At 47.0% G+C, this 14165-nt stretch overlaps 1 pseudogene; it reads left to right on the top strand.

The window, feature by feature from the left end:
• The first annotated feature begins 268 nt into the window (after window positions 1-268).
• Window positions 269-13806, top strand: LOC118356753 (annotated as a pseudogene).
• The last annotated feature ends 359 nt before the right edge of the window (window positions 13807-14165 follow it).

The following is a 14165-nucleotide window of genomic DNA, read 5'->3' as shown; positions in this document are numbered from 1 at the left end:
TCCGGGCTCTCCTTTCCCATGCGGATGGGAGGAGAAAGCAGGAAGAACAAAAGAGAGGTGAGGGCAGCTGGCCTAGAGAAGAGAAGGAGGGATAGGAAAGAAGGGAGTGCGCAGGCCCCGGAAACTCAGCAACCGCCTGTAAGTAGGCCATAAGGGTCTAGGCTGAGAATGTGTGATTGGTACCACTAATCATTTCACTGGCTCAAAATAGGTTCTCTCCTCTGAGGCCGTCCTCCCAGGGTCAGCCGTAGCTTCTGATTCACCAAGGATGATGCTGCACTACCGCCCAGCAGGAAACAACTCTGGGGAGGCCCCCAACAGGGACCCCAGGGATCTGTGCTCCCCAGAGGTCACTCCTCAGCCTCCCAGTAGCCCCGACACAGAGGCACCCTGGACAGGGCTAGTTCAGGCCCCCTCCCCGACAGCAGAGCCCAGCAAGCCAGGGAGGTAATTGGCAGAGCCTGGGGCCGGCCCCAAGGGGATAGTGATCCCAGAGAAGATCCTGTCTTCTAGATGTCATCCTCACTTATCCTCAGGGTGCTGTGGCCCCCCGATGCTCTTTGGGAGCTGTCTTACATCTGCTCCCAGAACAGCATCTGTAGTGATTAAAACCACACGGCCCCTCCATTCAGACTCTTGTCATCTCTCAGCCCGGCCGCCTGGGCTGCCAGACCAGACAGTCACTTTCCCTTCTCCTATACAGACTCTTGTTCAACATGGTTGTGGGGAAGGGGGGCCCATGGGGACAGAAACCCAGAATTACAGCAGCGGTTAATTGCCTGGGTGGTGGCACGGCTGACATGGGGACATGTCTGCCTCAGAAGCTGACTTGGGTTCTCTGCTGAAGGTCGTTAGGAGGAGGCAAGCTTCAATGTCTTCATCCTGCAAGGACACACAGAAGATGACAAGTCAGCCAGGCCTGAGCATGGCATAGCTTCAAACGCTGTGATGGGCAGCTGGGATAGCCTCGGGGCACACTCCCCCCTCCCTCCAGTCTTCGCTGGCTTGCACAGTTAATTGGCATCTATGGGAATGCAGCTGAGACTGTCGTTTCCCTCCCAGGACAGGTCCCTTTACCCAAATTCCCTCTTGCCACAGTGTTGCCCTGTCTGGTATTCACAGCCGTCTCCACCACAGTCCAGACTACACTACATTACATAGGCTATAGATCAGTTATAGACCAGGAGGCAGGCCGCATCTGAACACCAGGGAGAAGGGAATCCAGTTCTGTGCTGGAGAAACAGCAGACCATGTCAGATGAGTTGCATGCAAGGACTGAGTTGAATGTCCAAATTGCCCCTGCCCAAAAGAGGTGATGAGAACCAGGCCCAGGCCTTCTCTGGGAATGGGGTTTGCACCTCCAATGTGCAGGTGGCGGATAGAGATGCATGAACGTCCTGAGGGTCAGTGGTCCCAAAGGAGCCATCCACAGGTGGGTCACAAAATTCCAACAGGGCCGTAAAGGAAGAGCCAGTGCCAGCCCCAGAGGGACTGAAAGCAGTCATAGCATGAGACAGGAGTGCCAGAAAGCAGACAGCAGATCTGCTTTCCTAGCTCGTTCTGTAGCACCAGTCGGGGACACACTCTTAACCCTTAAAGGGCGCTAGAGAGGAGACACCGAAGGCCTACAGCAGGCAGGCCAGAAACTGACAAGGCAGAACACGCCACAGCCTGGCAGAGCGGATCCTGGCTGTGGACAAAGAGTTGGCACTCCCCGCAAGAGTCTCTACCCGCCCCCCGTCTCCCACCCAGCCCGGGAAATTGGGGAAGAGAGCATCAGGCAGCAGTCCTGCTTACCCCAGCCTGCAGAGGCAGAGGCGGGATCGGCACCCGCCCAGGACTGGCGTCAGCTGCTTCCCAGCCCAGCCCAGGCACAAGAATGTTCTGGCAGCCCTTCAGGCAGCACCCAAGCCCTGTGCGCTTGGGAGGCCCACAAAGGCTGCCTGTCTATCTGGGGAGCCTCTCCCATGCCTGTTAGTAGGGCCTGGCATTTTAGTCTTTGTTGCAGCAACATGACTTTTGCCCCTTGAGATCATTGTTAGGGAGGCAGGCCAAGCCAGCTGAAGCTACCCACGACCAGCTGCTTGGGCAGAGAGCAGTGAGACAACTCTCAGCAACCCAATACACAGGGCATGGCCAGAGTGCACAGGCACACACACGCTTGCATGCACACTGTGTAATAGTTTCCTGCTCCAGTCCACAGCCACACTCCCAATGAGCCATGTATATTCTTCTGACTAGTCCTAATTTCTACCTATTCCATCCTGATCACTTAGGGATTTAGATTCATATAAAAACTTTGCCTCCTAACTAAGAGTCCCTTTTCAGAATGCAACATCCCTTTCACAGTGGCTTCAGTTTGTACATGAGTAAATTGGGTCAGAAAATTTGTCCAAAACCACAGTAGCCCTTCAGTAACTAAGCCTCTTTGAGGAGTGAGTGAGGGATTCATCGAACATTAAACACCATCTCAGACTCTGGGGACTACAGTAAAAATAATGTACGGTGTATGAGTGACAAACACTCATAATTATAGTCTCAGAATCAACAAGTGGTAAAATTAAATCTGTCTGAAAGGTCGGGGACAGCTTTCCAGAGCAGGTGGTATCGGACCTGTGTCTTAGAGGATGAACAGGACCCCTCCAGCATTATTAAGGGCCAGCAAAAACTTTCTGTGCACTGAGCACGAGGACAGGCGCTTAACAGAGGGATTGTTTAATCCTCACAACTATCCTACAGAGTGGATGCTTTCCTCATTTCCACTTTACAGAAGAGGACAGTGAGCCTCAAGACGTGTGACCCAAGTCATGGAGCTGGAAGAGGCAAAACCAGCATTTGAGCCTCAGTGGTGTGACTCCAGGACCAGCACTCCATTTTTTAAAAGATTTTATTTATTTATTTGAGAGAGAGAGGGAAAGAGAGGGAATGGCAAAGGGAGAGGGATAAGATTCCCCACTGAGCAGGGAGCCTGATGCGGGACTTGATCCCAGGACCCTGAGATCATGAGCTGAGCTGAAGGCAGATGCTTAATCGACTGAGCCATCCAGGCGCCCCAGTACCAGCACTCTTAATCACTGCATGGTGTCGCTGCCCTACAGTGGGAAGCAAGGGGGTTTCAGTAACAGTTCCCAGGTGGCAAATGAAGGGAAGGTCATCTGAGCCGTATGCACAGCATGTGCAAGAGCACACAGAGGTTGAGGAGAATGGTGTCCTTGGGACCTGCAAGCAGCCAAGTATATCAAGAGCAGGAAATGCCACCAAAGAGGCAGAGGGTATCAGATGTGTGTGAGCTATGGAATCTGGACTCAGACCTGTAGGTAACAGGGAGGAACTTCAGGATTTAAGCAGGGGAGTGATAATTTTTTTATTTAAATTCAATTAGCCAACACATAGTACATTATTCGTTTCAGGGGGAAGTAACCATTTTGCGTGTTGGCAAAATCAGCTCTGGAAGGCTAGGACAGGGGGATCAGTTAGGAGACCATGACCACAAACAGATACCATGACTCTGGGGAGGATGTTGGCCTGCAATTTGATGTGAGGAAAGTAAGATGGAGACATCTAAGATAACTCCTAGGGGTTGGTGCCCAGAAGGAGAGCAAATTGGAAGTGGCAATAAAATGGACCCAGTCAGGGTCAGGTTGGGTGGAAGCTACCTAGCGGTGGTTTGGGTAGGGCTTGTGGTGCAGGAGAGATGCGTGGTGGCCAGATAAGCATGGGAGTGGGTGGAGGTGAAGCCATGGGAGAACCTGGTCTGGTGAAGGGGTGGGAAGAAAGGGAAGGAAGACACTGAGATAGGACTCTGGAAGATTGCAGACATGAACACGCTCAGCAGAAGAAGAGGAGCCAGCAAAGTTCCTAGGAGATACTGGGCAGCAAGCTCAGGGGAGACAGAAGCAGGACAGAGTAATGGCTTAGGTCTCAGCGGTTTCAGAAGATGAGTAGCTGAGTAGTTAATGCAACACGGAAGGCAGGTGAGGTGTGGGCTGCACAGAGACATATCAGGGGTCATGAGGGGCTCCTGTCAGTGGAATGGTAGTTTAAAGAGGAAACAAGAAATGAAGTTGGAGATGAGAAGCTAGGTGATCTTCCAGGAACTTCACTAAGAAGGGCAGAGCAAGGTGCTGTAGCGTGGTGGAAGGAGAGTTATTTTCATCAAATTTGGTTGTTTAAATGATGTAATAGAGCTACTTGTGATAAGATATATGTAAAGTGCCCATGAACACTCATGTAACCCGACAACCAGAACCTCACTGGCACCAGTAGCAGGGGCCTATGCGTCTCCAGCCCGCCTTCCCCTCTACGGAGAGTATCATAAGCTAGCCCCAGCTGGAGCGCATTTAAGGACCAGGTGGAAGGAGTCTCTAAAGCAGGGGCCTGGGGGAGTGCATGCCAGAGGAGGTGGGATGGGGAGGGCTGTGGGCACAGCAGAGATGAAAACCCTCCCTTGCCCTGAGCCAAGAGGACAGGAGGTGAGGGTTGATGCAGACTTGGGTGGGTTGAAAGACAATGAGAAGAGGGAGCTGGGGGAGTTTATGCCAAATGACCTCCATCTTGTCTTGAGTAGAATCATCACAATAATAAATGGGTCAGTAATGAGTTGAGGACCTTGAGGAGAGCGAGCTGACCAGAAACACATGAAGGCTGCTGCCAAGCAGAACTGAGGGCCTGGCTGGTGGATGTGTGGTGGCTCCACCCACCCAATGATATAATTCCCTCCAAGCGCCCTCAGCAAGTCGGGTGAGGATAGTTGGATTGAACCAAAGTGCGAAAGTCATCAAGGCGAGTCTAGTCCAATGGGAATGAATCTAGGTTCTTGATAAGCATGGGCACTGATAAGAATTGGGTTGACTTATTTCGCTCAGTATAATACCCTCCAGTTCCATCCACATTGTTGCAAATGGCAAGATTTCATTCTTTTGATGGCTGCATAATATTCCATTGTATATAAGTCAATCAGAGAAAGACATGTATCATATGACCTCACTGATATGAGGAATTCTTTTTTTTTTAAGATTTATTTATTATTTTATTTTGAGAGAGTGAGAATGAGAGAGAGAGAGAGAGAGCACATGAGAGGGGGGAGGGGCAGAGGGAGAAGCAGACTCCCCGCCAAGCGGGGAGCCCGATGAGGGACTTGATCCCGGGACTCCAGGATCATGACCCGAGCCGAAGGCAGTCGCTTAACCAACTGAGCCACCCAGGCGCCCTGATATGAGGAATTCTTAATCTCAGGAAACAAACTGAGGGTTGCTAGAGTGGTGGGGGGTGGGAGGGATGGGGTGGCTAAGTGATACACATTGGGGAGGGTATGTGCTATGGTGAGCGCTGTGAATTGTGCAAGACTGTTGAATCACAGATCTGTACCTTGGAAGCAAATAATACATTATATGTTAAAAAAAAAAAAAAAAGGAGAAAAAGATAGCAGGAGGGGAAGAATGAAGGGGGGGAAATCGGAGCGGAAGATGAACCATGAGAGACTATGGACTCTGAAAAACAAACTGAGGGTTCTAGAGGGGATGGGGGTGGGGGGATGGGTTAGCCTGGTGATGGGTATTAAAGAGGGCACGTTCTGCGTGGAGCACTGGGTGTTATGCACAAACAATGAATCATGGAACCCTACATCACAAACTAATGATGTAATGTATGGTGATTAACATAACAATAAAAAATTTAAAGAAAAAAAAAGAATTGGGTTGAACTGATGCACCCCAGGATCTTGGCCAGAGAGGGAATGGGGGCTGGCCTGAGATCAAGGGGAAGGAGCAGGGGATCTCAGTTCCGAATGAGGTCAAGGATCAGATGACAGAGTAAAGCACTCTGAGGCAAGTGTCAGAGGAATGCTGCAAAGCGCTAACACAGTTTGCATCTGGCTTTGATACCTATCAGCTGTGTGGCCTTGGGCAGATTTTTTAACATCTCTGAACCCCCATGAACTTACTCATAGCAAATCCTCTCTCAGAAAGTTGTCACAGGCTCAAAGGAGAGAACTGTGTGAGTTCATTGTAAGCTGTGTGCAAATGTCAGCCATGATGAATCAAGCAGGGAGGCCAAGAAAGTTTTCAGGTTTCAGGCAGGGCTGGGACCCAGCAAGCCATTCCGCCTTATCATTCGTGTGGCTGCCTTTTCCTCACTCTGCCCTTGTCCTTCTGGCATCTCATCTTTTTGGTTTCTGACCAATCTCTAAGACCTACTGGAATCCATTTGAATTCTAATCCAATCCTCCAAGGTGCCCCTCCAGCCTCAGCTGGGTGTCATCTATGAAATTAATGAGCGTGCTCTGTCTCATCATCTAGTTCATTGCTGGAAACATTAAATAGCTCAGGGCTCCAGACTTCCAGGTGCTCCAAAGGGCCTCCGAAAGTCTCCAGGTTTTTTCTTTGGAGACAGTGGAAAGGCAAATATTCTTCACCCTGGATTCTACCTAACCACCCCACTCACCTCCAATGTCACCGACAAAGGTGGTCTTTTGGTGAGGCACAAAAGACACCCTATGCTTTGCAATAAAAATCAAGGCTCCCTGCACTTCTCTGAAGACCACTCCACTTCTACCCCCTTCTTTAGGATACGCTGACCCACAGCCTTGACCACAATTCCTGCCTAGTGCCCTTCTTCTAAGGGCCTCTGAATAGTCATTCTCTCAGTCCATGAAGTGTAGCATAGAAGCAATAATTTACCACCAACAGCATTCTTGAGATCTGGCCGAAAATGTCTTAAAATGCAACCCAAGACCATGAATCTGCCTCTATCCTCCTTTTACTATAGGCCAGTCCTGAGATCCACATCCAGGAGACTGCACACTTCTCCTACCTGCTGTCAACCTTCTTCCCTCCACCTCTGCATGGTTCTCAGACAGCACCCAGCATTCATTCAACTTTTGTTGATCCATTATCTATGAAGTGCCAGCCTCAGGCGTAAGTACACAGCCATTAACAAAACAAGCATGTCTTATCCATTGGATACTTCAGTCCGAGCTCTCCCCTGATGTCCCAACATAGTTGTCCTCCATCCTCCTGAATTCTAGTTGACAAATCCTACACTGCTTTCTTCCCCTGTGTGCTAGGCAAAATCACCTTCAACTGCTCACCTTCCATTCCAGCTCTGGCTCCTGGCTCACACTGAGCTCTTCCATGCCACCTTAGACCCCCTCCCGCCCTTTTTAACTTTCACCATTTCCCTATCTTGTGCCTAAGCAGTCATCCCTTCCCTCTTTTGTAGCTCCTACCCTCTCCCACCTAAGGCCAGCCAACCCTCCTTCTCTTCCCCTTTCTGTCTCCACCTTCCTCACCTCCAACATCAATTTACGTTTAAAAAGCAACCACTTTGTGGCCCCAAAGGGGTCTGGCTTTGGCACTTCGATAATTGGGTAGGATCCTTGGCATCAGATTCTGGTATCTTAGTATCTCACATCTCAAGATCCAAGATTTTGCTGAGGAAAGTTGGGAAACATACCCCAAAATTCCCTTTATGAGGGATCAGATCCAGTGCCCTTGGGGTCCATTGTCTCATCAGTCATTCAAAAGTGACATGGTACTAGGCATTGGGAATCCAGAAATGATGAAGACACACTACTGTGTCAATGAAACTAACATTGAAACAGAGACAATAACAAAGACTATAGACACAGCACAGAACAAAGGAATTCATTTTTTTTTCTTGAGGAAATCAGGAATATTTCATAGAGGTGACACGTAGAGACAAAAAAAGCAAGTGAAGAAAATGTAAGCAGTGACCCTGTTTTTGACTCGGCAATCTGTCAGCTCTGCAGAGAAGTACTTTTTACCTGCCCTACTGAGCACACAGAGCAGCCAGAGATGTGCATGTGTGTCTATGTACAACCCAGTAAATGGGTTTACATGTGTGCCAGTGTGTGCTGGCCATGGGACACACAGAGTTTCCTTTTGAGAAATGATGTAAGAGGCAGAGGGGGACACAACTGTAGGACAAAGGGCCACTGCCAACATCTCTGTTAGCTGAGCCTTTGCAGCTCTCTTATATTTTGTCCTCATCTAACTGACAGCCTAGTGGAAACCTTACCCATTCTACCTTCCGAGCACCATCTGTGTACTTGCCTCAACTGCACTGCACTACCTAAGTCAGACCCTCATTGTCTGCCACCTTGATTACTCCAACAGTCTCCTAACTGGCCTCCCCACCTCCAGTCTAACCCCCTTCCAAACTGTTCTCCCCACAGCAGCCAGCCTGGTATCTCACTCCTCTTACCGCAACCCCAGGCTTGATGGCCCAGCCATGCTGCAGTGTTCTCTCCTACCTCCATCACTCATGTGCTCTTAATCTTTCTGAAATGCTTTTGCAATTCCCACCCCTCAACCCTTCCTTGCATGCTAAACTATGGTCAACCTTGAGGTCTTAGCCCAGGCTTCCTGGCCCAAATCTGGGAAGGTTACATTACCATCACCACGGGATAACATGAACACCTGTTCAGGCATCTGAATCCCATTAGACCATCACCTCGGTGCCTGTGTTGGGGACTCTTGTATCTGCAGCTCTGATTCAGTACTTGTTAAGTCAGAGGTGCTCAATGTTTATTGAACCACCAGATGTGCTGTAACTCCTTGTAAGGCTCTACCTTCATCATTGGCTTCCCAACCAAAATGAAGCACTCCAGTGGCTTCTCCTGAAAAATCATAGAGTCCAAAGCTACCAGGAGTGGGAAGACCTTGGAGATCACTTAGTTTTAGGTATGAACAGAAGGAACTGAGGCCCAGAAAGCAGTGAGTCCCCTGAGACTGTAGGGGGAATTATGCAGATTGTTGCTCTATCATTATGTGTGGTAATTAGTGGTACCTGCCTACATCCCGCACAACTGCAACCCCCCAAAAGCCCTGTCTATTGCTGATTACAAAGCATTTTCTCATCCTCATCTCATTTGTTGTTTGAACCTCATAACTCCTACAGAATTGGTTTGTAGATGATCTCAGTGCCCCCATTTTATTGATTAGGGAATTGAGGCTCAGAGACCCCAAGCCAAAAGCCCCAGAGGAAGTCTCCTCTGAATCCATACTCCATGTTCAATTCCCCTTGCCACACTGCAGCTGGCTCTTTGCCATTTCCGCACAAGAGAGTAAGATGCCAGCAAAGACTGGGATGATGAAGCTAAATGCCATGTCACCATGGCAGCACATTGCCAGGATGTTGACAGGGTAACAGCCCAACAGATCTGCAAGAGGAAAGGCCCCAGCTAAAGCTGCACTATGTCCAGAGCTGCTAGAGTAAACGGGCAGGCAGCAGCTCTCAAACTTGCCAACCATCAGCCAGGTGCTTGACTTTATTTAAGAAAATTATTTTTCACTTGGTCTCATGAGCAATGGACCATGTCCTGCCTTTTTAAAATGAGATTGGGAAGCTGGAGCTGACCTGACATATCCCTCCAGTTTTCCTATGCACACTTAAACATTCTGCCAAAACTAATATCTTTATTCCTAAAACCTTCAATTCACGTAGGGCAAGCAGCATCTGCCTGTGCTGTATGGAGCATGCACTTCAGCCTTTATATTACCCAGAGGAATGAGCTGCTATTATGAAATCATTAAATTAATAACTTGGTAATATAGGCAGATATATAAAACAATCTGTTCATAGAACAAAAGAAATTACTACGTTCCAAACATTCATAATTTAATTTAACAGCAAATTAAAGTAGCATACATAATTTCAGCCTCAAAATGTCAATAGAATTATGTAAATAGAGCACCGAGTCCTATTGCTCTGTGTGTGTGTGTGTGTGTGTGTGTCCACACACATGCATGCAGATGCGTAGTTGTGTATGTGACAGGAGGGCGGGGTTCAGGGTTGACATTTACCTCCTGTAGGCCTCTCTTCTTCACAACAGAGAAGCAATTGACAGAAATAGATGAGGTGCCCAGCTTTTAATTAAGAATTTATTAAACACTCAAAGAGCTGTAGAGGATAAAAGCTAGCAAGGCACTGCTGGCTGCCAGGATTGGGTGCTGAGCAACAGTAAGAGCTGCAGAGGAGACAGGTCCAGAGGGGCTGTGCCAGGGCTCCCTCGGGAAGGGCAAGCATCAAAGGCCACCAGGCCTAGATCATAGGATCTCAGACAGACTCCATATGAGTATGGAGGTGAGCAATGGAAAGACGGACTGCTGACTAGCATGGAATTCTCTTTGGGGAATGACCAGAAAAGGGGAGCTCTTCTCCTGCCCCAGCGTTTGGCAAGAACTAAGCCCCCCACCCCAGGCAGCTCTGAGGTGGGTAAGGAGTAAAGTCTCTGGTCCATTCTGGTCTACTCCACAAACCACCTGCCTTGTGTGAACCGAAAGGAATGAGGCAGATGTGAGGCTGTGTGAGGGACAGTGAGTCACACTATGGCAGGAGTTCCTGACCCCTGTCCCTGGAAGCTCGGCAGGCAGTGGTCACTGTTAAAACAGGAAGAGTACCAAGGGTTTCCTATGTGAGCTGACTTTGCCTCCTCTACCCAAGCTTTTCTCACCTCTGATATCTGTTTCATGAATTGTTTTCTAGGGACAATGGGTATCCCAATCTCGTGAACTTGCAACACTGCAAGGGACGTGTGAAGCCCATAAGTTCAGCCCTGCTTCAAAAAAACACACGTGCACATACACAGAATTTGGAACATAATTTCAGGTGCTTCATATATGCCACTGATGTGCCCAAAGTAAAGAATCTCTGGTCTGACTGAAGACATTCATTAAGCATGGAACTATATGTATAAAGAGTAACATATGTCTAGAGCCAAGGATATGAGAGAGAAGGTAAGATAAGAGTTTACAGAAGGCTCCCTGGAGGAGGGAAAACACTTGAATTTGAAGGATGGCTAAGCCTTAGATAAGGAGATAGGAGGAGGAATAGATGGAGCCAAGATTAAAACAACAACATCAACAAACAAGCATGAATGCATGAAGGATGATGAGTGTTCTATGGATGAGGGTAGGAGAGGAAAGAAGGCATCCTATGGGGAAAGGCCCTGGATGACACAGATTTATAAATATAAGCATATAAAACATTTATCCTCTTAGAAATATTTATTTTCTGTATGCATGAATGGTGAACTAGAGGAGGAATGAGTAGAACCAGGTAATCCAGTTAATAACCATATTAATAGTTTGTAGTTTAGGGGTGAAGGGAGCAGCAACAAGACTAAGGTAGCCTAAATAGGCATGGGAAGGAGGAGACAGGGAGACACATTATGAAGATAGCCCTGATAGGACTTTGGAACTGTTGGGGGATCAGTCTGCACAGGCCAGCTACTGTAACAAAACCCCCAAAATCTAAGTGGTTTAACACTAACAGTTTATTTCTCACTCACATCATTGTACAATGTGGGTGAATGGAGGGACTTGATCCATGTAGTCATTCACGGACCCAGGCCCCTTCTGCCTTGTGGCTCTAACATAGTCCACATTGTCCTTACCAGATGTGTCTCCATTCCACATATAGCAAGAAGATGAGGGAAGAGAGACAGCATGGAGGGTTTTATAGAAGCTTTTATTGCCAGCCCAGAAGGTAATAAACATCCCTTCTGTCCATGGGTTGTTGGCCAGAGCTCATTCATGTAACTGCTTGGAGGCTGGGAAATGTAATCTACCTGCCCAGGAGGATAAAGGAAACAATTTCCCCATTTCTATAGCTGCCTATGAAGACAGAGGGACAGGAAGTCAAGAATGACTATTTTCAGTCCTGGGAACTAGAAGACTGATGGGACCATTGATACATATAAGAAAATTCAGAAGGGAAGCTATAAGGATCTGAAGCTTGGCATTGTACATCCATATGTCTTATTAACCCAAAGGAATAATAAATAAAGATTTGCTCAGACATATACTTGCAACATTATCCCAGAAGCTTAGCATAACAATGTGATTCTTTCTTACATGTTACAAGAAGTAATGTAGTTAGATATGACACACACACAAATGGCAACAATAAAAACTTAGCCTTCATCAAAATTAAAAGCTTTCATGCATCAAAGGACGCTATCAAGAGAGTAAAAGAGAAACCCACAGAATGGGAGATAATATTTGCAAATTATTTACCGGATAAGGGATTAATGTACAGAATATATAAAGATCTCCTATAACTCAACAACAAAAAAACAAACAACCCAACTCAAAAAATGGGCAAAGGACTTGAATAGACATTTCTTCAAAGAAGATATACAAGTAGCCAATAAGTACATGGAGGATTCTCAACATTAGTAATCATTAGAGAAATGTAAATCAAAACTACAATGAGACATCACTTCATACCCATCAGGATGGTTCTTATTAAAAACAAAACAAAACATCTTTTTCCATGAGTTGGCCACCAGAACACAGGTGTCATGAAAACCACCACTAAACTTAAACCAAAATGGGAAAGTAAAAGATTCCTATCAATATCGCCATCACTGGACATGTAGATCCAGGCGAGTTTACCACTGCTGGCCATCTGATCTATAAATGTGGTGGGATTCACAAAAGAACCACTGAAAAACTTGAGAAAGAGGCTGCTGACATGGGGAAGTTTCCTTCAAGTATGCCTGGGTCTTGAAAGCTGAATATGAACATAGTGTCACCACAGATGTTGCCCTATAGAGATTCAAGATCAGCAACTGTTATGGGACTGTTTGACTATCATTGATGCCCCAGGACATGGGGACTTTATCAAAACCATGACTGCAGGCACACCGCATGCTGACTGTTCTGTCCTGGTTGTTACCACTGGTGTTGGTGAGGCAGGTATCTACAAGAATGGGCAGACCGTGAGCATGCCCTTCTGCTTTACATACTTGGATGTGAAACAACTAATTGTTGGTGTTCACAAAATAGATTCCACTCAAACACCCTATAGCCAGAAGAGATACAAGGAAATTATTAAGGAAGCCAGTGCCTACATTAAGAAAGTTGGCTACAACCCCAACACAGTAGCATTTGGGCGGATTTCTGGTTGGAATGGTGACAACATGCTGGAGCCAAGTGCTAACACACCTTGGATCAAGGGATGGAAAGTCATTCATAAAGGTGGCAATGCCAGTGGAACCACACTGCTTGAAGCTGTGGATTGCATCTTGCCACCAACTCAGCCAACTGACAAGCCTTTGCCCCTCCAGGACATCCACAGAATTGGTGGTATTTACTGCCCTGGGGGCCAAGTGGAGCCTAGTATTCTCAAACCTGGCATGGTGGTGACTTTTGCTTCTTTCAGTGTTACAACTGAAGTAAAGATGTTTGAAATGCACCATGAATCTTTCAGTAAAGAAGCTCTTCCTGGGCACAATGTAGGCTTCAAGGTCAACAATGTGTCTGTCAAAAATGTTTGTCATGGCACTGTGGCTTGTGACAGCAAAAACTACCCACCAATGGAACCAGCTAGCTTCATAGCTCAGGTGATTATCCTGGACTGTCCAGGCCAAATCAGTGCTGGATATGCACCTGTGCTGGATGGCAACACAGCTCATACTGCTTGCAAGTTTGCTGAATGGAAGGAGATTGATCGTTGTTCTGAGAAGAAGCTAGAAATGGACACAAGTCCTTGAAATCTGGTGATGCTGCCATTGTTGATATGGTTCCTGGTATGTTGAGAACTTCTCTGATTCTTCTCCTCTGGGTCGTTTTGCTGTTTGTGACATGAGACAGATGGTTCCTGTGGGTATCCTCAAAGCAGTGGACAAGAAGGCAGCTGGAGCTGGCAAGGTCACCAAGTCTGCCCAGAAAGCTCAGAAAACTAAATGAATATTATCCCCAACACCTGCCACCCCAGTCTTAATCAGTGGTGGAAGAGCAGTCTCAGAGCTGTTTGTGTCACTTGGCCATTTACGTTTAATAGTAAAAGATTGGTGAATGATAACAATGCATCATAAAACCTTCAGAAGAAAAGGAGAATGTTTTGTGAACCATTTGTGTGTGCATGTGTGTATGCACGTGTGTGTGTCAATTTTAAGTTATTAGTTTTTTAAATCAGCACTATTTAATGGAAACAACTTGACCAAAAATCTGTCACAGAATTTTGAAACCCACTAAAACAAAGGTTTAGTGAGAAAAATGAAACAAAATATAACAAGTAACATGTTGGTGAGGATGTGGAGAAATCAGAACTCTTGTACATTGCTGGCATAATGCAAAGTGATGTCACTACTGTGAAAAACCATATATTGGTTTCTAAAAAAATTAAACATAAGTTTA

The sequence above is a fragment of the Zalophus californianus genome, chromosome 2 (assembly GCF_009762305.2).
Source record: "Zalophus californianus isolate mZalCal1 chromosome 2, mZalCal1.pri.v2, whole genome shotgun sequence".
Lineage (NCBI taxonomy): Eukaryota > Metazoa > Chordata > Mammalia > Carnivora > Otariidae > Zalophus > Zalophus californianus.
Note: the sequence above shows the minus strand (reverse complement) of the source record. Positions and strands in the feature narration are given on the sequence as shown.